Raw genomic sequence first — 22,258 nt, forward strand, 5'->3', positions numbered from 1 at the left:
TAATTTGTCATTAGCTAATATTTGATCATGCTTGTCACCAACTGGTCTATCTTTATGCATAAAAACTCAGATATAGCCACAATGCTGAAACTGAGTGACTTTCTCTAGCTCATGGTTTACCCCATGTAGTATACAGGAACCATGCCCTTTGAGTTGACCAGACCACTCCCTAAAAGCACTTTAGCTGTCCATACTGTTGCAACAGTGATACAGTAAACTTGCCCTTTTTGGAGCACTTTAGAGGAGCACATGGCACCCTGGAGTGAGCTTGTGAACTCTGATATCTGTACATTTCTGGACTAATCCTTAGTCCATGTCCTGGTCATCAAACACCATCCTTCTATTGATGATGAGACTGAGACTCAGAAGGTCACAGTCATTTGCCCAAGGTCATGCAACTAGAAGGCAGATTTCCTGACTACTATTCCACTATTTTTCTTTTACAGCATTGAGCTTCTTTGAGCACCAACGACGCTAAACACGCTTCTTAATATAGGATGGGAAGGAAATAAGGGAGGCAGTGAGTGCAAAGTGAGCGGGAACAGACCGGCAAATAGCACAGGCTCCACACCACCCTCTTTATCGTGGTTACAAGTAACCTGCTTCTTTGTAAACCTAGTAAAAAACTGGCCAAGGAGAATAAGGAAACAGAATAACTTAAGACTGTTAGAGACCCAAAACATCTTGGCATATTTTGGCAGGTCTCCAAAATAACATTTGGAAAGCAGTTGCCGGAGTCAGTACTGCTGCCCTACTTAGCCATTTGTATTATTTTTCTCTAGAAATACATATCAACATTGAAGACATTTTTAACCAAAAAAAAAAAACCCTCAATCCCATCACCCAGACATAATTATTTACATTTTTTACAAATGTATTTATTTGCCCATGTAAGCATATTTTCACACAGACGCTCTCATAACACATAACAATGCACTCTAATTTTTTTCATGCAATATTTCATAAACACATTCTACATTTCCATGTAATTCATATAGTTCTCATTTTTACTAGCCATATAATATTCCATAGTTAGCAAACTATGACTACTGTAAATAGAAGACTACTAGTCATTTCCTCAACCATTCCTCTGTGTGAGAACATTTAAGTTGCTCTCATTTATATCTAACACTAGAGACAGTACTAACAGTAGAGATACTCTTCTTCCTTAAAATATTAACAGAAACGAGATAATTAAATCAAAGACTATGAGTATTTTTATGGACTCCATATTTATAGCCATATTGATGTTAAGAGATTGAAATCACCTATAAAGCTACCAACAATATCTGAGCATTCTACTTTCACAAAATTTCCTTACCTTTTTATGTGATTACATTTTTTTGGTTGTTTATTTAATGTAAAATGGCACTTTTGGGTTGCCTTTTTGTACTAATGGTGACCATAATTACCCTCCTATTTAAAAATAATTTCATTGTCTTTCATTTTTAATGTAAAAATTACCTCTATCCATATAATTTGACTACATTTTGGTCCCGTTTTTTCTTCTGACTATATTAACTTCTCTACAAATTGTTCTGTATGTTTCTTTATCTTTAGATCTTTAGCCATTTAACATATCTGGCGTGTATTTGACAAATTCCAAGTTATCCAAGTACCATTCATTAAGCTTGCTATATTATATTTTATGTGTACTGTACCATAATGGGTCCATTTATGGGCTTCCCACTTTGTTACACTGATCTACATGGAAACTTCGTTCAAATTGAGTAAATACATTGTAACTGGCATTATCTTACAAACTTGCTGTTCATGTGTTGGGCAGTTTTAATTACTATTGTTGTTTATAGTATGTTTGAATCTACAGTAGGGCTACATTCTATGCCTTGTTCTCTTTTTTTAAACACTCCTTGATATTTCCTTATGTGCACATAGAGACTTGTAAAATTCTCACCCATTTTTCCCAGATTATATTATCTAATTAAGTGTAATAGTTGCCTTCCATATTCAGCCATACCCAAAAACTCCCATTAAAAGTTTTAATAGAATTGTGTTGAATCACATATAAGCATCCTCTCAATATTTTGTTTTGCCATGTAAAAAAAAAGTGTATTATTGTGCATCTCTACGTTTATTACATTTTTACATTCAATAAATATTTGCATTCTACAAAATTCTTGGTTCAGTGTCTTTCCACATTTCCATTTCACTTGCTTAGAAATACTTAATTTCAGCAACTGAATTGTGTTACTTCCTCACGAGATCCCCTGAACAATATCTTTTACGTGTAGGCAAACAGTGATTAAATAGAAAAGTGTAAGTTCTAGCTTAAATAAAACATCTTAATTGCCTCAACAAAGATGAAATTAAACTATACAAATGACACAACAACCACAAAATAATACCCCACGCAACCACTTTACTTTCTTAGTATATTTACAAGACACAGCCTCAAATTTATTTAAAAAATAGATGAATGGCTGAGATAAACTTTTAGCCTCCTTACTCTCCAACCCAACCAATGTCTCTCATTTCTGCTATTTGTGAACTAGGTTCAAAGATTGAGCAAAACCAACAGAGAAATGCAAAAAACTTAAAATTATAATAACCTTTTAAACGTAAACTTGACTAGGGGCTTCTGGGTGGCTCAGTCGGTTAAGCATCTTCCTTTGGGCTTGGGTCATGATCTCAGGGTCCTGGGATGGTCCCTGCTGAGCAAGGAACCTGCTTCTCCCTTTCCCTCTCCCTCACTCCCCACCCCCCACACCCTCCCGTGTTCCCTCTGCTTTCTCTCTCTTTCAAATAAGTAAATAAATCTTTTTTTAAAAAACCCATAAATTTGAGAATATTGTACATATTTTTGTACATTTAATTGAGTCTATGTGTTACCTTCCTTGATGTACCAAACCTAGGGACTCTCAAGGAATCTTATACTTTATAAAATGTATGAGTACCTGAAGAATTCTAGACACTGTAGTGAAAGGGAAGTAAGGGCAAATAGAAGAAATGGGAGGTGAAACACCAGGAATATCTGCACAAAGGTAGGCAAATAAGGACAGAAGCTATTTTTCATCCACACTGTGAACGTCACACTCTGTGTCAAGTTGAGTGAAAGCATGAGTGATGTGCCTCTCTAATTTCCTGAAGAAAGAAACACATAGAAAATGTGGCAAATATTTAATCTGAGCCTTGTTTCCTGAAAGACTCCAAGATGCCCACAAATTTTCTTTCCCAGAGTTCAAAATAGCAAGCTGAGTGGGTGTAAGCACTTCAAGTGCAAAAAGAAAAAAAAAAAAAAAAGAGGTAACTAAGGAAAAGGAAATCATACTTTTTGCTTCTCAGTATGAGAATTCTAAAAGAAGTCAGTTAAAGGGATTTTAATGATTTGCATCTAGAGTTGTCTTGAATCAGAACATAAATACAGTCCTGATTCTTAACCGGGGCCCTCTGGTCACTTTTAAAGGCTGCAGATTCTATGTAAAGACTAATTTCCAGCCTCACTGTTACAGTAAGAGCAGACAGTTTCACTCCGATAGAGCCGGGTACCTAAATGACTGCGGTACAACACTGGCAAAACGGAGAGTTGAAGGTTCCTGGGGTCTCTACCCTTCCTAGGGAGAGTAATCTTCCTCGACAATGCTTTAAAAACTGTAATATACTTATGAGTCACCAGAGAAGTTTGTTAAAATGTGGATTCTGATTCTATTGGTCTAGATGGGATCCAACTTGTGCGAATTCTCTGGTGACGCTGATGCACTGGTCTGAGGTCCCCATTTTGAGAAGAGTGGTTCCAGTCTGTAACACCAGTTCACTAACAGCCAGACAACAGAAAAACAATCAACCAATTAAGAACATTTGCAAGGTGTCTAATACTGTGCTAGCTGTTGTAAGGAATAATAAAGTAGAAAATAACAAAGCACTGAGCCAACATATAAAAATTATTTTAAAAGGTTAAGTGCTAAATGCTAAAATGTGTGGTAATGATTCTAAGCATGACAGATGTTGAGAACAGAAAGAGTTATACAGGGTCTAGAATAGTGGCAAATGGCTTCCCAGAGGGGGCTGCACTCGGTCAGGCCCCAGGTTTGGGGTGGTGTGGACAGAGAGAGAACAGGACCCCAGAAAAGGCAATGCTGGAAGGGACACCGAGAGTTCTGAAAAGAGAAAACTGCAGTGCACCTGTTTTGTGGGTGTAGATATTATCATTTGAAATTTTAACTTGAATTCACTTTTAAGCAGGTGAGAGGAACTTCTGACTTTGTTTAGAATTTGTAAGTTTGGGAATGAAAATGCTATTCCAGGGCAGTAGAGATATGGGTAGATTTAACTGAGTCTTATGCAAATTTTCTCCATTGGCAACAGCAGCAATATTATTAATGACATTTTAGATTTAAGCCTGGTAGCAAAAATTACCATTTTTACCATATATATGTATATGCATATGTATGCCTTTGATAAACATATGTCTTTAATGATTAACAATTTTAAAAGCACTGGAATGTAACTTTTCACTACAATAGAATTAATAGTCTTCTGTTATTTGGAATGTCGAATTTTACTTTTATTATAAAAATAAACACTTTTTTCTTCTATAAAATACTTTTAGATGGCACATACCCACACACACCCTCAGCTCTAACATTATTCTTCCCTTTCCTCCCACACTGGCTGACAATGGGAAGAAAACACATCCAGACACAGAATGAAATTATTAATGAGTTATACCTTAGTTGTTTTTTAAATCTCCTTAGAAAGCTTTTTTTTTTCCTGCTGACCTACAATATGTCCAATTTATTTCTCAGTGGGATTAACAGAAAAAAAAAAACAAACCCAGAAGAGTGCAAAAGGCAATATAAACGTGAAAACTGGATCTCTAAACTTATTTTTTTTTTACTGAAAAAAATTACAGGGAAATGGTGTACCTGTAAGCTGCAGGAAGGAAGGGAAGCAGCTGAAAGAGAAACAGTACATTTTAGCACTCCTGGGTCAGGTCAACAATCATACTGAGTTCGAGTTCCATTTTTGGAACAACCAACTTCATCTTATTGTAAGCCATAAGAAATGATACGTGGAATACTGGCAAATACTACATTTCCTATTAACGTTAAAACCATAACTATGGTTTAACCACAGCTTCTCTCCCTTCCATGTTCCTGTCTTACAAAACTTCCCTGTGCTTGCTGGCAGGTGGAATTTAGGAATGGATTATGGCAAAACTCTGCAATTTCAAAGTATCTAGACTTGAATGTTTAAAAAATACATGTATCAGGAAAGCTGTGCTAAATGAGGCCCTAGCATTCAGGATGCACCAAAGGATTTATTTATCCCCCCAATCTAATACACACACACATACACCCCACACAAACACTCATTACTGACAAGAAAATGATATTACTACGAGGGCACCTAATTGTTGCCCATGAATGGCTTGCAAAAGAGAATGCAGTCATACCCTAAAAAGACTGTGAAGTTTGTCTTCTACAAATCTTTTCCCCTTTCTACTCTGAACCTTTTCAGGTGTCCTCCCCTAACTAGGTCACGGGATCATGCAGGCTGCATTCCCCAACTACTGCAAAAAAGACCTAATAATCATTTTCAGACTTCACTGCCAAAAATGTAATGTGTTCTCATTAAGGAAAACAACACATAAACCAAACAACCTTGGGACATTATAAAACTTCATAAAAAGAAATAAATAATGGTTGATGAAGAGACATATTTGGGGGGAATGGGTTTTGCAACAACAGATGCAAGAAACCCCCCCTGTGGGAAATGCTATTATTAATCCTATTAAGATACAGTGCAAGGGACCTTGTCACCTAAACTAGAACAAGATATTGTCTGCTTTCAGTTTTCTGAGGCAATTTCTATATGAATCAAATTGGCCCTTCAGAAGACAGTTCATCAATGAGAAACTCTCTCTCTCTCTCTCCCTCTCTCTCTTCCTCCCTCTCTCTCTCTCCCCTTCTTCCTCCCTCTCTCTCCCTCCCTCCCTCCTGGGTCTGGCCTTTTCTTTAGTTATAATGCATAGTCCTGTTATTACCTCCTCAGTATCTATTATTACAATCCTCTGTGTTTACGTGTCCACCTGCTTTTAGAAAATTACCAGTAGATACTATCCGAAGTGATAGCAGTTAAATTTGCAACAGCACAGATTTCTCACCATAAGCCTGGAACCATGGTGGAAATCGCTTCAGTTGAGAAAGATTTCCTGAGCCAGAATTTTTGTCCTCACTAACCAGGCTGCCAGGCCCAGATCAAATGAAGGTCGATGCAATGTCCCCAGAGAAAGCTGTCAAACTCGCCCGGTCGGTTCCCCTGAGCCCTGTCAAGGAGGCCCTTGGGTCTGACGGGCTGCCCTGGCAGAGCTGGTGTCTTCCCCAGGCAGAGAGTCCCCCACCCCCACCAGGACGACACTGAGCACCAACGCCGCAGCAAAGCAAAGCTGAGCAGCTGGGGGCAGCCACTTGTGGGTGACAGAGGCAGGCTCCCTCTGCCGTGGGAGTGTTAGAAACCTCTGGCGGTGGCTTGAGCTGTCAAAGTGTATACTTCGAGACAGGACATCCCTCCTGGCATTCTGGGTGAGTAAACCCCGGCCAGGGTAACAACAGCCTGGCCCGAGGACAGTCTGCTCCTCACATCAAAGCTGGAGGCCCTGGGAGGCTGGCCAGCGGCCAAAGATGCAAAGAGCAGTAGGGGAGTGTGTTGCCTTAGGACAATAGCAAACTGGGACGTGGTAGAGTCTGTAAATTCCAAGCACTGGGGAGGTCTGCTCAGAGATTTCACACCCCCCCCCCCCCCCCCCCGCCCGGGGGTGACGTTTTTTTTTCTTGANGGAAGGGAAGAAGGGAAGAAAAAGAAAAAAAATATACATTCCCAAATCTGTCTGCAAAAGCAGACACTGAAGCTCAAGTTAATGCACTCTGGTCCTTCTCAGCCTGCAGCCACTGTCCGAAACAATACAGCTAAGTGAGATGTGACATGCTCCCGTTCCTCTTATTAGGGCATTAAGTCTAAGGGGTAATTAAGATCATTTAAATGCAAACATCACTGCTCCATTGCTAATATCCTCCCGGATCGTTCCCATCAGTTCTGTTTAATTAGAGGAGCACCACTCGTTAATGATAACCTGACAGTTTTGTTTATTTGACAGGACACAGCACAGAGTCTCAGTTTGGGTAACCAGAACTGAAGGTGAAGCATCAAACTCTCGGTCACAAAGATGACTCAGCTCTCGGACCTGAGAGGTTGTACCCAGAAAAGTTTACCACTTGCTCAACAGACATGGGGTTAATTCAAGAATCATCTTCTAGCCTCCTCACTTTGTGGGACAGCTTTTCGCACAAAAACACACAGAAAACCAACATTGAAAAAAAAATCTGTAAGAGAGAGGAAGAAAAAAACGATCAGTCACTCTCCCTCCCGGGGTCTTACAGTGGGATTCCCAGGGACAGGGATAAATGCCCTAAGGGTCCCTGAGCCCTATCAGGGAAGCAGCAAAGGCAAACTTGGCATACCTCCGCCTCTGGAGAGACGGGGCACCATCCTGAGAATCCTCACTGCATACACGCTCATTAGAACAGAGAGGACCTTGTGAGTTTTCCTTTCAGAGGAAATGAATATGAGTTGAGATCACCCAACTCTAATCCACCCTGGACCTCAGGGTGAGCCTCTGGGCAGCACATGCCCCGTTTAGGCAGGCCCCGCGTGTCATCCCCAGTGCATGCTGGGGGTGGAAGAGCTCCCAACTCCTTGCTAATCCCGTGTGGAGAAGGCCAAGGTACAGAGTTTTACTTGATTGCATAAAATGTAGAGCTATTTTCAGCTTCTGAATCATCATTCTGGCTGTTTCACCCGCCTTAAACCATGTTACAACCCTTTAAAAATATCTTTCCTATTCAATTTTCACGTATTTTCACATAAGCAAACACTTAAAGTCATCCTGGTAAATTTCAAAAAGATGAAACCATGACATGGAAGAAAAAAAGAAAAAGAAAAAGACTGAAAAGAGTTTTACAAATATTTGCAATTGAAAATGGTCACCATTGCCATGGTGGTGGGTCAGGCCCCACACTTTCTTCTATGATCTTGAAGCCCTTTATTAAAAACCCTGGACAATTAACGCTTAGCAGGACTTCAGTGCCTGAGGACACAAATCGATTTCGTTTTAGTCACACTTCTAAGAGAGGAGAAACATTAAATAATGGAAGTAAAAAAGCTGCTGATATAGGAAGAACCTAAGCTATTTCTGTAATAATTCCCCTGGGATTTATGCTGGAAATTATAAAAACAGGATGTTTTGTTTGTTGTTCCTCATAAAAGACTACCAAACCAGCATAAGACTACAAAACACATCAAAATTACAAATCTATGTGAAGTTTCTAGTATTAAAAAAGCCAGATGGAATTTTTATTCATGTATTTAAAATTTTTGCTCTATGAGGGATGACCTCCGGAAACATGCTTCTTGTTTTTATGAATGCCAAAAGGGAAACAGTTACATAACATAATTCTGCAATGGTCCGGCATCCTAGTGCAGAGAACTTAATCTTCAATAAGGGATAGTCACACATGAGTTTTCACTGCTAAGACTTCTTATTTTTAAAATTAACATGGATTAATTCACGGTATCTGGATACCTGTCCCATTTAGTTAGAAGCTAATCCCAACAATGTAAGGATTCCAATAACAAAGTGTTTCTAATGTTCCTTCAGTGCAACGTGATGAAGCTACCCAAGGATGAACTTAATATTAATGGCTTACAGATTATTTTAAGTGGGTACGGCTAGCACACCCAGATATACAATCTTATCTGTGCGTAGGGGGAGGGAGAGAAGGATGGAGGAGAAGAGATGGTTAACATCTCTATAACTGAAATCATGATTTTTCATTACTTTTTGCCCAAGTCAACAGAAGCGTACATATCATGCCCTTATCCTGACCCACAGAGCCCCATTTGGGAAGGTGGAATAAATTAGAGAAAGTGCATATAGGAAATATTTGCACCTAAATATTCTCCCAAGCAGATAGCTGAGTTCTGCTCTGGGCATTCAGATGTCTTTTTGAATTAGCTGGGAAAGTCACTCAAAACACTACACCTGCTGCCATACTCCCATGAATGAGTCTCCATTCGATCCAAGCACCAAGTCAACCATGAGTCTAGGAAGAAAATAAGTAGAAGCTTCTTTTATTCTCTGAGGTCCTAGAGCCTACAACTAATCAATAAGGCTGATGGTTTCATTTTTTATAAAACTACAAAAAATATCTTTTTAATATCTAACCACTTACAAACTTTTCTGCCTGGTGAAATAAAAATTTTGTTTCCTTTCTCAATATCTATAATTTACTATTTCTGCCATCTGTTAGCATATTCAACAATTATTTTTTTAAGATTTTATTTTTAACTAATCTCTACACCCAACGTAGGGCTTGAACTTACAACCCTGAGATCAAGAGTCACATGCTCTACCAACTGAGCCAGCTAGGCATCCCTCAGCATCATTTACTAAGCACCTATCCAGGCACTGTAGTGCATGAGAAGGCACACAAATGTGGTTTCTGACCTCACTGAATAACTAACTTACAGGCAGGATGAAAACTGTTACAGCAGAAGTTACTATTGTAACTGGGCCCCCAATTACTTCTGCTAGGCCCCCAGCAACAGGTGGGTGTCAAGAAAGGGCTGAGAGTGGACACACTTGAAAAGGATCTGGAGTAATCAGCAGGTGCTTGCCAAGGCAGACGAGGAGAAGAACAAATCTGAGAGGAAAGAGAGCATATTCAGTTTTAGAACCAACTAGGTTTGAGGTACCTTAGAAACTTTCCAAGAGAGATGTTCAGGCAGACATATAGATACAGAACCCACAGGATACGTGAGCTGAAAATCCAGTTTGGAACACCATGAGGGTCATCAGCATTTAGCGTTGATACCTCAAACAATGGGCCTTCTTACACAGTTTGGGGAGCTACAGAAAGGAGAGGCCCAGGGCTATACTTTGGGGAAAGCCACAAAGACAGGGAATGTGGGAGGGTCTAGGAATAGAGGTAGGGCAGCAGGTCCCCATGTCTGAGAGCCATGCAGAGAAAACTTTAAATGATAAACAGAGTCAAATACAAATCAACAGTAGGCCAAATAAGTCAAAGACCTAAAAGATTTCACTGAATTTCAAAATTAAGAGGTTACTGATACTCCTTTCCAAAGCAGGTGGCCAAAACCGTGATGCAGTTGAGATAGGTAACGTAGAAGCTAGAAAAGCCATTAGGATTATTGGTTCTAGTTTGTTTGTTTACTATAAAAATGGAAGATATTTGAGCATGTTTAATTTTCCAAGTTGAGAGACCTTTTTAATTATTATTAGTTATGGCCCTGGGGAGGCGAAAGAAAAAGTCCTAACAACATTTTACTGGATTAAATGTTGGCCACAGTGGAGAGATATAATTAAGACTTCACTATGTTAAAGTAAAATTTCAGATTCTCAACAACTAACTATAACTATTGATGGGTATTTATTAATTTGGGGAGCCAAAAAGAATCAGTAAGAAACCATAGGAAACTTGAGAAATCTTAAAACTTCTAAAAGGCAAAGGTAAACTTTGATCATAGAACTTGCAAGCTGAACAAAACTTTATAGATCATCCATTTCAAGCTCTTATTTGAAAACAAATGTTAAAGCAATGTAATAATAACAACTTCCATTGGGAAATATCAAAACCAATTTTAAATTGTGCAAGATGAAAGACATTGCTCATGACAAAGAGGCGGCACAAACTAGCCTGTTTCAGAAACTTCCAAACATTGGATTCAGCCACCTTGATAGGAGGAGATTCCTAAACCTGGTGATTACAAGTTATTATTAATGAGCGTACCAAGAAAATTTCTGAAGTGGTACCCTGAAGAACCCCTTGACCTTTCACACACTTAGTACCTAATAACTAAGTCCTCCTGCTCAGGCTTGTCTCAGGACAAGGAAATATCTGCACTGAAAAGCGTACACTAGGAATGATACCAAGTGAAAAAAGCAGTTTTACAGTGTAATGGTTTGTGTTGTATGATTATAACTGAAAACTCAGTTTTATTCATGTGATGAAAAGTTTAGAAAAAAGTGCTTCTTTAGAACTTAAAAAAATGACTTGTCAAATTGGTTTCTGGAAAATATAAAAATAAGAAGTTTCTTTTGTACTTTTTAAAATGTTTTCCAACTCCCTTTGTCTTTATGTTAAGTAAGAAAGGAGAAAAAAAAAAATCACCGAGAGGAAGCAACTTTATCAGGCCTGAAATAAATAAAGTCTGGTAATAGGATTTGACTCTCAGCCAAGAATGGGGTCCACCTGCCCTCGGTCTGGCAAGGCTTAGGATTGTGGCTCTTTCATATTTAGACACACACATATACACCAAGCATTATCTCATTTCTTCATGAGATGGAGCAGATAGTCTGACAGCCTAGACTCTGTTTAGACTGCTCTGATTTCCATAAAAAGGAAGCTTTAAAGTTTGGGCTTACTACTGAAAACATGAAGAAAATGAATGATCTAGAAATAATAATGCTGTTTGAAACAATCAGCACAATCAATAATCAACATTTACTGAATCCTGGTTCAGTAATGCCCTAAGCGATTTATGTGTATTTTCTCATTAAATCCTTTATGAGGCAGGCATTAATATTACCTCCCTTACAGAAGACGTAAGGCCTCAAGTTTAAGGAACTTATCCATTGCCTCACAGCAAGGGCTGAAAATGGTTTTTAATCCAGTGAGTCTGACTCAAGACCAATGCTTTTGAAAACATTTATATAGCAGCAATATAAAAAGATGCTCGATTTGAAGAAATCCAAGTACCCAGCAATTATTTGCACTCAGTTTTCAGTTTCACTCATGATTTTGATCTGGCAAATGAACCACCAGTGCCAAACCAAAGAAAGTTTAAGATATTGAACCATTCCTATTACTCACTGACTATACCACTATGACTGAACCACATGGCAATAGTTTCAGGTGGGTCAACCATGTCTGTCCACAACAATGATGGAACACTTTCACACATAGAATGCAGGTCACTGCTCTAAATTGGGCAACAAAATCAAAATCCTTCTTATACAGCTCAAGAGCACTTTTTTACCCAGATCACTGTCCTAATTTACTTTGGCACTGAAAAGTGTTTATTACTACAAAGTAAGACTAAAATTGATGGGTTTGGAGGACTTTATATGCCTATGTTCCACTAGATTAATTTTGGAGGGCATTCCATGCTCTCCTTCTCCAGAAAATACAGTATTTCTTTGTTCTTAAATAAAAGCCACAAATTTCCAAAAAGAAACAAAACTTCACTACATGATATTCTCTTAAGTTGTGTTTTAACTTTGTTATTGGGAAATGTCTTTAATTTTTCTATCAAAAAATATGCTTTTCTTATAAAATGTTCATGATGAACTCCTTCCCCCCCCCCATTTATTCAATTATTCATTCAACAAACAACAATTGTGTACTCCCGAAGCCATGGTTCTTGTCCTCATGGAACTTAGGGGCTAGTGAAGGACAGACATTAAAAACAGATTGTTACTGTGCAGATCCCATAACAAAAGGCAAGCCATGCAATCAGAGAGCCATGTAATAGTATTTGAGAAAGGCAACTCTCTTCTAAGTGTACCCAATTTAAAATGTGGCAGCTAAGCATCCCTCCTGTCATGATCTGAAGCCTCAAATTTAGAGGTGGTTAAAACAGACGCATGTTAAGTCCACCACAACTATACTTTCTTTCAAAAACTGGTAAATGCCCCAGAGCACCCGGAATCCAATTTGGAAATCATCAGCATAGATGATCTAGAAACTTCCCAAGAGAAGTCACTGGCCACCATTCTCTTATTCTAGCTTGCACAGACTTATCACTGAGTCTAACATATCAATTTGTGCAATCTGACAAATTTACAGAGAAAGGGGAAGGAAAAATCAGATAACAGAATTACAGAAGACCCTTTCAAGTCTTGGAGTAGTAGGCTTTTCCACTGTACATGTCTAGTCTGAAATGATAAACATCTTTATCTTTGACAAACTTGATGTAAAAATTTGTTATTTGATGGAGAAACAAAAAGTAACACATTTTTGTTCTTATCTTTCAAATAATCTAAACTCCCTTTAGTTTAACTGCATACGTGTACAACATTTTTTCTTTTACTCCTTCTGGAACCTGCTAAGATTCCAGTTGTTTTGTTATTGATTTCCTTCAGTTGGTATCTCAGTCCATAGATTAAGGTGTTTGTCTTTTCCTCCTTTGGCAGACTTAGGCAGACTAGTCCATTTGGCAAAGATTATCTACAACCCAAGAAGATGGCCAGATGTCTATTTTTTCCACATCAGAGAAGAAAACCATAGGTGGTCCAGCTTGTCTGCCCTCCAAGTCTGGGACTTAGGGTCAGAAGTCCCAACAGAAGGGAGAGTCCAAGCTGCCTATTTGAGGGTCTCCTTGTGGATTTGGCGAAGAACTCACTTGGAATAGGCACAAGCTGGACTACTGCAGCCTGCAAAAATGGTTCCTTCTTAAAAATAAGCTACATTCCAAATGTTCACTTTTATGCTTACTATTTGAAATTTGGAATGTCTCCCTGTAGAACCAGAGTCACAAATAGTGACCGGCATCCCAGGCTAGCCTAAGGTGATGTAATAGGAGTACTACAGAACCATTATCACCCCACATGTCATAGCTTTTATTCGAAAAACATAGTCACGCTGAGGACTTGAGTCAAGTCAGGACTCCTCACTTTTTCCTACATGAGCTGTAGAAGTCTAGGTAGAATCCTAAGAGGTAAATAATAATGTAAGAACAGCAAGACACATTCTCCAGGGGCGGGGTGATGGCTCGGGGACATCAGCAGGGAGAATCTTGGTGGCACTAGTTTCTCGCAAAGGCAGCAGCGGTGGTCTGGTTACCGGTAGTGACTGAGGTGGCGGGAGAGTGGAAGAGAAAAGCCGGCCCTGAGAATAGGTCAATCAGAAACTTGAACAGTGGTGAAAGGAAATGTCCTCAAGCTGAGGGCAAGAGGAAGAGAAAGGGAATTCCTGCCACAAACCAACAGGGGAAATCCCCTGGTTTGGGTTGCTACTCACTTGGTCACGGGATTAGGAATATTCATCACTTAGCAATTTAACCCTTCCAAACCTTACTTTCCTTCTCTGGATTCTTAAGTTCAAGCCTTCTGTTGTAAATGGGAATCTGCTTCAGGCTGGCATAAGTGCAATGCTCCTTAGATTGACTGTTCGTCTACAGAGGTTCTCAATCCACGTGATTTTGCCTCCCAGGGGACACTGGGCAATGTCTGGGGTTATTTCTGGTTATCACGACTGGGGAGGGAGTACCATTGTCATCTAGCAGGTAGAGACCAGGGGTGCTAGTTAATATCTTACAATGCACAGGAGAGCCCCCCCACACCAAAGAATCATCCATCCCCAAATTTCAATAGCACCAAGTTGAGAAATGCTCTAACTTCCTCAGCGTGCTGTGGTAACTTTTTGTTACTTGTTACTGTGCTCATGATGTGTCTAAGCAGGTGATTACAGACAGAGATCCTGCAGATCACTATATTATTCAAACTCCATTGTGGAAATCATGCTCAACGAAGAGAAATCCTACAAACAATCAACATCATTCTTCAGAATTAACAGAGTATGACGTCCGATTTTTAACCGCAGAAATACAATCAAGAGAGCCAAACACTGAGAGCCTGTCAGTAAGGCTATGGCATGAAGTTGGTATCACCAGGGTATAACTGCAGCTTTCTAGAGCATGGTGCTGTGCAAGCCCCCATGTGGACGGGAACCCTGCCACGGATGCCACATCCTGCTTCTTAAGCATTCCCATCAACAGCAGCTGTATTCCTCACTGAGCATCCAAGGACAACCCAGGAGTGTCAGCTAGCTCCTCACAGGACGCCAGTGTCAGAACAATCATTTCCCCCCAGGAAATCATTTACAGGGCTGGATGTGTGAAAAAGAATGAAAGCAGGGTCACTAATGAGGGCACAAGCAGTTCTGTGACCAGGACAGGGGACATAACCTTTCTCTGGTCCTCTCTTTCTTCAACGGAACAGAGAGTTTGACTTGGTCATCTCCAGCCTCCCTTTCAATCCCCACTGCCATGATCTGTTTTCTTCCCAGATGGTAATGAGAGGGGGGCTTCTCCAAAGAAAGTCGGAAAAAGTGTGAAGCTCTCTGCAGTGAGGGTTCCCATGGTGGGGTGTCTGGGAACACAGCAGACGAACCAGCCAGGCAGTAAGCAGTCCCACAGGAGAAGCCTTTTTGAACAAAAGTGAAAAATGGCCCCAAGCTTGACAGAGCAAGTCTCCGTTGAGCTCCAGGCTGTATTAGAAACCATGACTGTAAGAAATCAGGGAACACTCTCCATGTGTGTGCAGCAGGGAAAGGACTAATCATTACACTCTGGCCTCATCAGCCCCAGCCTCCTGCACAGATAGCCATCACCTCCCGAGCACCCTCTTCTCATTAGGAAGGACAGAGCAAGAGAACAGTGCATTTTTAACTGTGTCTTCGTAATAAAAATTGCAGACAAAAGCAGAATGAGAAGGCAACAACACCACCAATTTGAGGAGCCTTTAGATGTAAGAGACAAATGCTTTACGTATTTATATCAATTTGGTAGAGACCCAAGTTAGTTCTAGTTCTAGGGAACTGCCCAGAAGGACTGAATCACCTGCTGGGACAGTTTCTTTTTTATTTTTTTTTTTTAAGATTTTATTTATTTATTCATTCGACAGAGATAGAGACAGCCAAGGAGAGAGGGAACACAAGCAGGGGGAGTGGGAGAGGAAGAAGCAGGCTCATAGCGGAGGAGCCTGATGTGGGGCATTCACTGTTCTACCATAAGAAAGGAGACTGTTTTCATAAATGTCCCCCTTGCCCTCACCACCCCCCACCCGTGCCATGCTTCTAGAAGTTCATATGCTTAGTTGGGACAGTTTCCATTCACTGTTCTACCATAAGAAAGGAGACTGTTTTCATAAATGTCCCCCTTGCCCTCACCACCCCCCACCCGTGCCATGCTTCTAGAAGTTCATATGCTTAGTGTGCCTATGTAAAAGTAACAGTGTCAAAGACACACTCAGGCCCTATCAAGTATGGAAAGTAAAAGATTATATTTCTAGTCCCCAGGATTTTAAAAACCTGAACATGAAAACGCATTAAAAATACGCCATGGTGGGGCATATGCAAGAAGAAGTGGAACTAATAAAAATTTATTTTTCTACCATTTCAACTTTATCACAACTTCCCAGGGCTATGTTTTTCCAGCAGAAACACCAGGATTTGAATATGTGTTTGAAATACGAGGCCTTCTGTTAAAGCAGGTTTGTTTTCTGGATTTGTTTTTTGTTTTGTTTTATTTTGTTTCAGGAAGAGATGGTACTTTTTAAAACATCTGCCATATGCATTTGAGAGTCCCAGACCACCACCGTCTCACCACTTTTTGCTACATGCTGTTGAGGGGGAAAGGGCAGGTATTCTCACCCCATTTCACTAAGAAACAGATAGTAAGGGGTTAAAAATAGGAGCCCTTTCCATCCTCACTGGCCTCCCCCAGTTCTACCTTCTGCTCCTCATTATTATCTAGGACTCTCCCCACGCCACCCCAAGAGAAAGAAGGGAAAAGAATCCCCTTCAACTGCTGTTACTTCCATTGAAAGACTGCAGACTCCAGTACCTTTCTGCTAAAATGAAAAGGCAGACAGATGCCAAGAGTTGAGTTTGCTTTCACTGCAAAGAACTATAACATGGCCAATGTGCTACAAAAAAAATCAATAGCAGTAATGATTGCCTTTTTTGGAGCGGCCTGGGGCAGTCAGCTGGACAGGGGGCATTGCTAAGCCCAGGCACACTGCCTGGGTCAAGCACCACAAACAAGCTTCACAACAGAGAAGCATGAGTAATTTACTTATTAAAGAGATAACTGTAAAGTCTGATACAAATGGACAAGTGTAAATCCTTCAAAGCACAGACCAAGTGCTTGGCTTGGCGACCATAGAATGGAATGAGCAATGATATCTAGGTTATGTTACTCAACTTCCAAAGACAAATGCCCCTTTATAGTGCTAAAAAGATGACCTCTCCATGTGCACAAAGAAATGGCCTGCAAGGGAGAGCACTGGTTTAGAGGGGCTCCCCGATTACACTGAACCCACACAGGAAGTTGAGGGGAAACCTCTGTGACTAGTCCGCACCAACCTAGTCTTCCGTGTACGAACACAGGGCAGATAAGGGAACTACTCCATTTCAACTTGGCTCTAAAGCATTTTACATTATTCAGAAGAACGCAAATCTAATCAATAATTGCCCAAACAATCCCTTCTGTGATCATTTGTCCCACGTTGTTCACAAATGCAGTGGTGATGGTGCATTTCTGAGATTCTGAGAATAAGAGACCACATCTCTGTGATCTCAATTTCACTTTTGAGATTGTTATTTAATTGCCACCAAGCAGCAAACAGAAGCCAAAAATAAAGAGGTCTAAAACATGGTTAGAAAGTGGAGCTTGAGTTAATAAGCAAATTATAAAAAATATTATGTCACTTGCCATCCAATGTTATCTGTCAACTGAAAATAAAAATCCAAAGAAAGAGAGGTTTCAAACAGTCCTTCTACAATAAGCTATTGTCTGGTTCATAGGTCTGGGTCATTCACAACTCCCGGAAATAGCTGCATGCTCGCCAAACGCTCTTATTTTGTATGTTCTCACGGGCTTTCAGGACTTGTGCAAATTGTTTTCCAAGCACCATCCGGCCATAATGACCAGGTTACTACTGATAATTATGCTTGCCTGTCTATAGGTTTGTCAGCTAAAGAAATCCACAGACGGCTGTCATAATGAGCAGAAATCTACTTCTGGCACAGCTGGGCTGACCACAATGCATTAGAAAAACAACCCTCTTTGCAATAACCAGTTCTGGGCATCACTGGTTAAAAAAGACTAGTTTCCTGTTTTTCTCAAAAACTTCAGAGTGTGGGTATTGCTATTTTTTACCCCACCCACACCTTTTCTCTTTAATTGTTGAAGATTTGGTGCTGTAAACACCTAATCATGGGCATTTTTTTTTATATATTATAGCTCAAGATTTAATTTTAGGTCAGATTTATCCTTCCAAGCCAGCGCCCACCCTGTGCCAAGGTGTGGGTAGGAGAGAGAGCTGGGGACTCTGGGTCGGGGGCTTCAGGAAGAAGGGAGCAGCCCCCTGGAAAGGGAATCTCAGCCCAGGCTTGAGCAACACCCCACCACTCTATGGCTGGGACGACAACCGGGCGCAGGACAATGGTTGGTTCAGGTTGGCTGACCTGGCTGGAGTCTGGTGGCCTTAACATGGTACAAAGCATCAAGTGCCCTGCCTGACATATCACCTCAATTATTCTAAGCTGTTCCTCTTTCTCACTTTGCAATGTTAACTCCTTTCTTTCCAGGAGAGATCTAAGTACTCGTATGTAGTGCATGTGATCACAAGAGCGGCTGCTCCTTCTGCCTGACCCCATAAGGTCCCTGCTCCAATGTCACCTTCTCCCATACCCTCTCCCCAACTAATTAACACACATACACACAGAGCGTGTGTGCTAGTAAGGCTGACATATATCCGTCCCCCATACGAGGATAGAAGCTTCTCGGAAGAGGCAATACTGCTTTGGTTACCCCTTGTATCTCTGACACATGACTAGTGCCTGGAAAATAGCAGGTGTCTGATTAGTATTTGCTCAAAATGAATGCCCCTGCCCCATACACTGTTAATTCACAACCACCTTTAGCTCACCGGCTACCCCCTCATGCCCAACCCTGTGGAAACCCTCATCTACTGTACTGTAGGTTGTTTGCTTCAGCCTTTCTTAAGGACCCAGAGCTCCTGGAGATGAAAACTGCACCCTGCTCACTGCTCAGGACCTAGCACATAACAAGTATTCAATAAACATTTGCTGAATGGTGTTAAATGAATCACCTATGATTGCCTAGTTTGGGGCCAGGGCCAGTGTAGACACTGTAGAAATACAAAAAGGAGTAAAACACAGATTTCTGTCTATAAGTTTTTCTTTTACCCACACTCTAGCTTTTGGTCACTACTAGAAAAGTCTGAGGTATTTCCTCAGCCATCAGCTCAAAAGCAAGGCAGTAAGAATTAAGCTGCATAAACTTGTCAAAACAAGGACCAGAGAAAAAAAAAATTAAAGGAAGTTGAAAACAAAATGTTTATTGCTGTCCTGCTAGGCAAGAAGTTGAGGTAATATCCTTTGAAAGTCACTGAAGGGAAAGGATGCTAACCCAAATCAAATCTTCATTTTAGTTAAACTGCACAATAGGGAAAATGTAAACATTTTTTCCTCCTATAAATTCTCCTTTTAAAAGAAAGGCAGAGGGGCGCCTGGGTGGCACAGTGGTTGGGCGTCTGCCTTTGGCTCAGGGCGTGATCCCGGCGTTGTGGGATCGAGCCCCACATCAGGCTTCTCCACGATGAGCCTGCTTCTTCCTCTCCCACTCCCCCTGCTTGTGTTTCCTCTCTCTCTGGCTGTCTCTGTCTCTGTCGAATAAATAAATAAAATCTTTAAAAAAAATAAAAAATAAAAAAATAAAAGAAAGGCAGAAATTCATCAAAGGCCTATATCCTCTCAGACCTTCTAAATCTCTTCTGAACTATAAAAGGGATAAGAAAAACTCTGAGCCACAATTACATGCTGACTTTACACAATTCCTATAATGTTAAGAACCAAGAGGACAAAAATTTAAATGAGCAGAAATAAATTATAGTGTTTATCATCTGTTTCAAGATTTTTGAAAATTACTTATATGTGCGCTCATATTGTAAAGTTCTACAAACTATCCGTTACGGTCACGACTAGCCCTGAGACTAGGCCTTATTTCTAACAAATTTTGCAACTTGTCTGAGTAATAAGCGGACTTTTTGAGATGATGTAAATCCTCTTTGATTCCTATGTGCTTCATTTAAGTATGAAAAAAATTAAAGAGAAACAGAAGTTAAGTCAACCACCATTTCACAGAAAGAAGACTTGGATCAATTTTCAAGGAAATTAAAAAGCTACTTAGTACATATATACATCAGATAACTGAAAAACACAACAGAGCCACATACCAACAGTGAAACATGAAGGCAATAAAACAGCATACTCAAATGCTTTAGTGCATTCACAAAGGAAAATGTTGGTTAGAATAACAAAGCCTCTTTGCTTCCGGATGTTTGGAAATAAACATGATCATTGTTATATTTTGTTACTAAGGACCAAAATCTTTCCCTACTCTTTGACAGATCAGTTAAAATGACCTTCCCCAGTATTAATACTCACATGATTGATCTCTAAGAAGTAATGTTCTAATAATGACAAGTTCTAAAATATGTACTATAGGCTTGAGACGAATAAACCGTAGTTTCCATATATGGGGGAAAAAAAAAGGAATGCCATGTCTCACATAAACCAAAGATCGAATCCAAGAACATTTGATGAACTATGAACAACATGACCAGCCCAACAAAATAATTCTGTTTCTTCTAGGTGTCCTTGGATAAAACAGAATAGCACCATAAAATAACACAAATTACATTTTGCAATCAGGCTGATCCAAAAGAAAAAAAAATTAACATTCCAAGAAAGAGATCTTTTGGCTTTCTTTCCAACTCATTAAATAAGTGCCCTTAAAATTATCCCTCTCCCTCTGAACAATTTAATGTTGGTTTAAGTTCCAAGTTGCCAGCCCCATACTTTCAAATTATAAATAGATAAAATGCAGGGTATGGAACTTCTTTTTAAAAAAGGATTCCATTTCAAAGTAGACTCCTACGAAAGAAAGGGTAAGCAGACCAGACAGCGTGGCAGCCTTGCTGGAGATTAGAATTTGGTCCACCTGCAAGAACAGACGGTTGCTCTGGACAGCTGCAGGAAGATGGGGAAAACAGCTTGAGAGCTATTGATTTCTGTAATGATTACAACCACTACCACCAACAATAAAACAGCATTTAGATTTTCATAATGTTACTTGAAAATTTTCTCAGGAAATTTTAGGTTTATAAAGTAAAGGAGGCACATCAGCCTGGCAATCTCTGGGAGCCTCTGTTATCAATATTTTATACCTGAATCTTTTCACTGCCCTACATTCTCTTTTCCCACTACACAAATCTCTGTAACAGACAAGAAACACTAATACATGAAACATGGGGTTGGCTAATATAATTACAAGAAAGAATGAAACAAATTTATTGTACTAGATTCCAGATGTGAAAGACAAGCATCAGTTCTTCCTCAAGCAACTTTACTACTTTCAAGAGTTAAAAAAAAAAAAAAGTAGTGTAATGGATTTGCTGTTGTACCAAATGAAATATATAAAAATAGAAAAAACAGGTTTTGTTATATTTTTCTTATAAATTCTCTGCCCCCAGCTCCATACATGATACACCACAAAATTTAATACGAAATCTCAGATACCAGAACTACAGGCATAAATAAACTCTGAATTATAGTATTTGGGATTTCTTTATTATAAATCCTAAATACAAGCCAAGTCTTTTCTCAGCCTTGTCATTGTTCCTGACATTAACACATATACTGTCTTTGTTTTAAAACCCTAAATCTTTTTGGAAATTATGAATTAACTTCTTTAGGCCATTAATGGCTATTAATAATTACTATGCATAAAATAATTCCTAAAATAATTGTTTTCTGAAGAATCAAAAAGCATACAGGATATAATATTACAAAATATTTCTAAAGACAGTACATGGCAAATATCAAGTTATGAATCCTTCTACAGATTTAACTGAAACCTCAGAAGTAAAGAGGAAATAAAAGTTTAGGAAGTCTTTCCCCAAAGAGGTCAAAATAAGTAGTAAATGGCATGCCAGATTTAGAGTAAATCAGAAGTAGCAAATCAAAATTTTCACAACACTTCACATCTACCTACATCTAACCACGCTTTTACATACTAAACATTTTGACGGCCCACTCTTGATAACTCAGGGACAGGTGCTAGGATCCCATAAGGAATAAGATGTATTTCTTTCTATGGAAAAGCCCACATTCCATTGAGAACTGATTCAAGGAATATTTATAGTTCACCTGTCCCTAAAACACGTTTATAAGCAAATTCATTATTTAAATCTTATCCTTATTATTTTATGGAACTTTTGTTCCAGTATGGAAAAATGTTTATACTACTATAAACCAAGGTCATATTAAAAGGATATATATGTGTTAACAATTCTCAAATTAAACATGCATGATTTACCTTTGCCTCTTCCATTAGAAAGACCACCCAGTCA

The 22,258-nt window shown here is 39.6% G+C and overlaps 1 protein-coding gene across 2 annotated transcripts in view; it reads right to left on the bottom strand.

Moving 5' to 3' along the window:
* Positions 1–22,258, bottom strand: part of HIVEP2 (HIVEP zinc finger 2) — a 195,401-nt gene that overhangs the window by 87,355 nt on the left and 85,788 nt on the right. The gene's annotated exons all lie outside the window — the stretch shown is intronic.

The sequence above is a fragment of the Ailuropoda melanoleuca genome, chromosome 10 (assembly GCF_002007445.2).
Source record: "Ailuropoda melanoleuca isolate Jingjing chromosome 10, ASM200744v2, whole genome shotgun sequence".
NCBI lineage: Eukaryota > Metazoa > Chordata > Mammalia > Carnivora > Ursidae > Ailuropoda > Ailuropoda melanoleuca.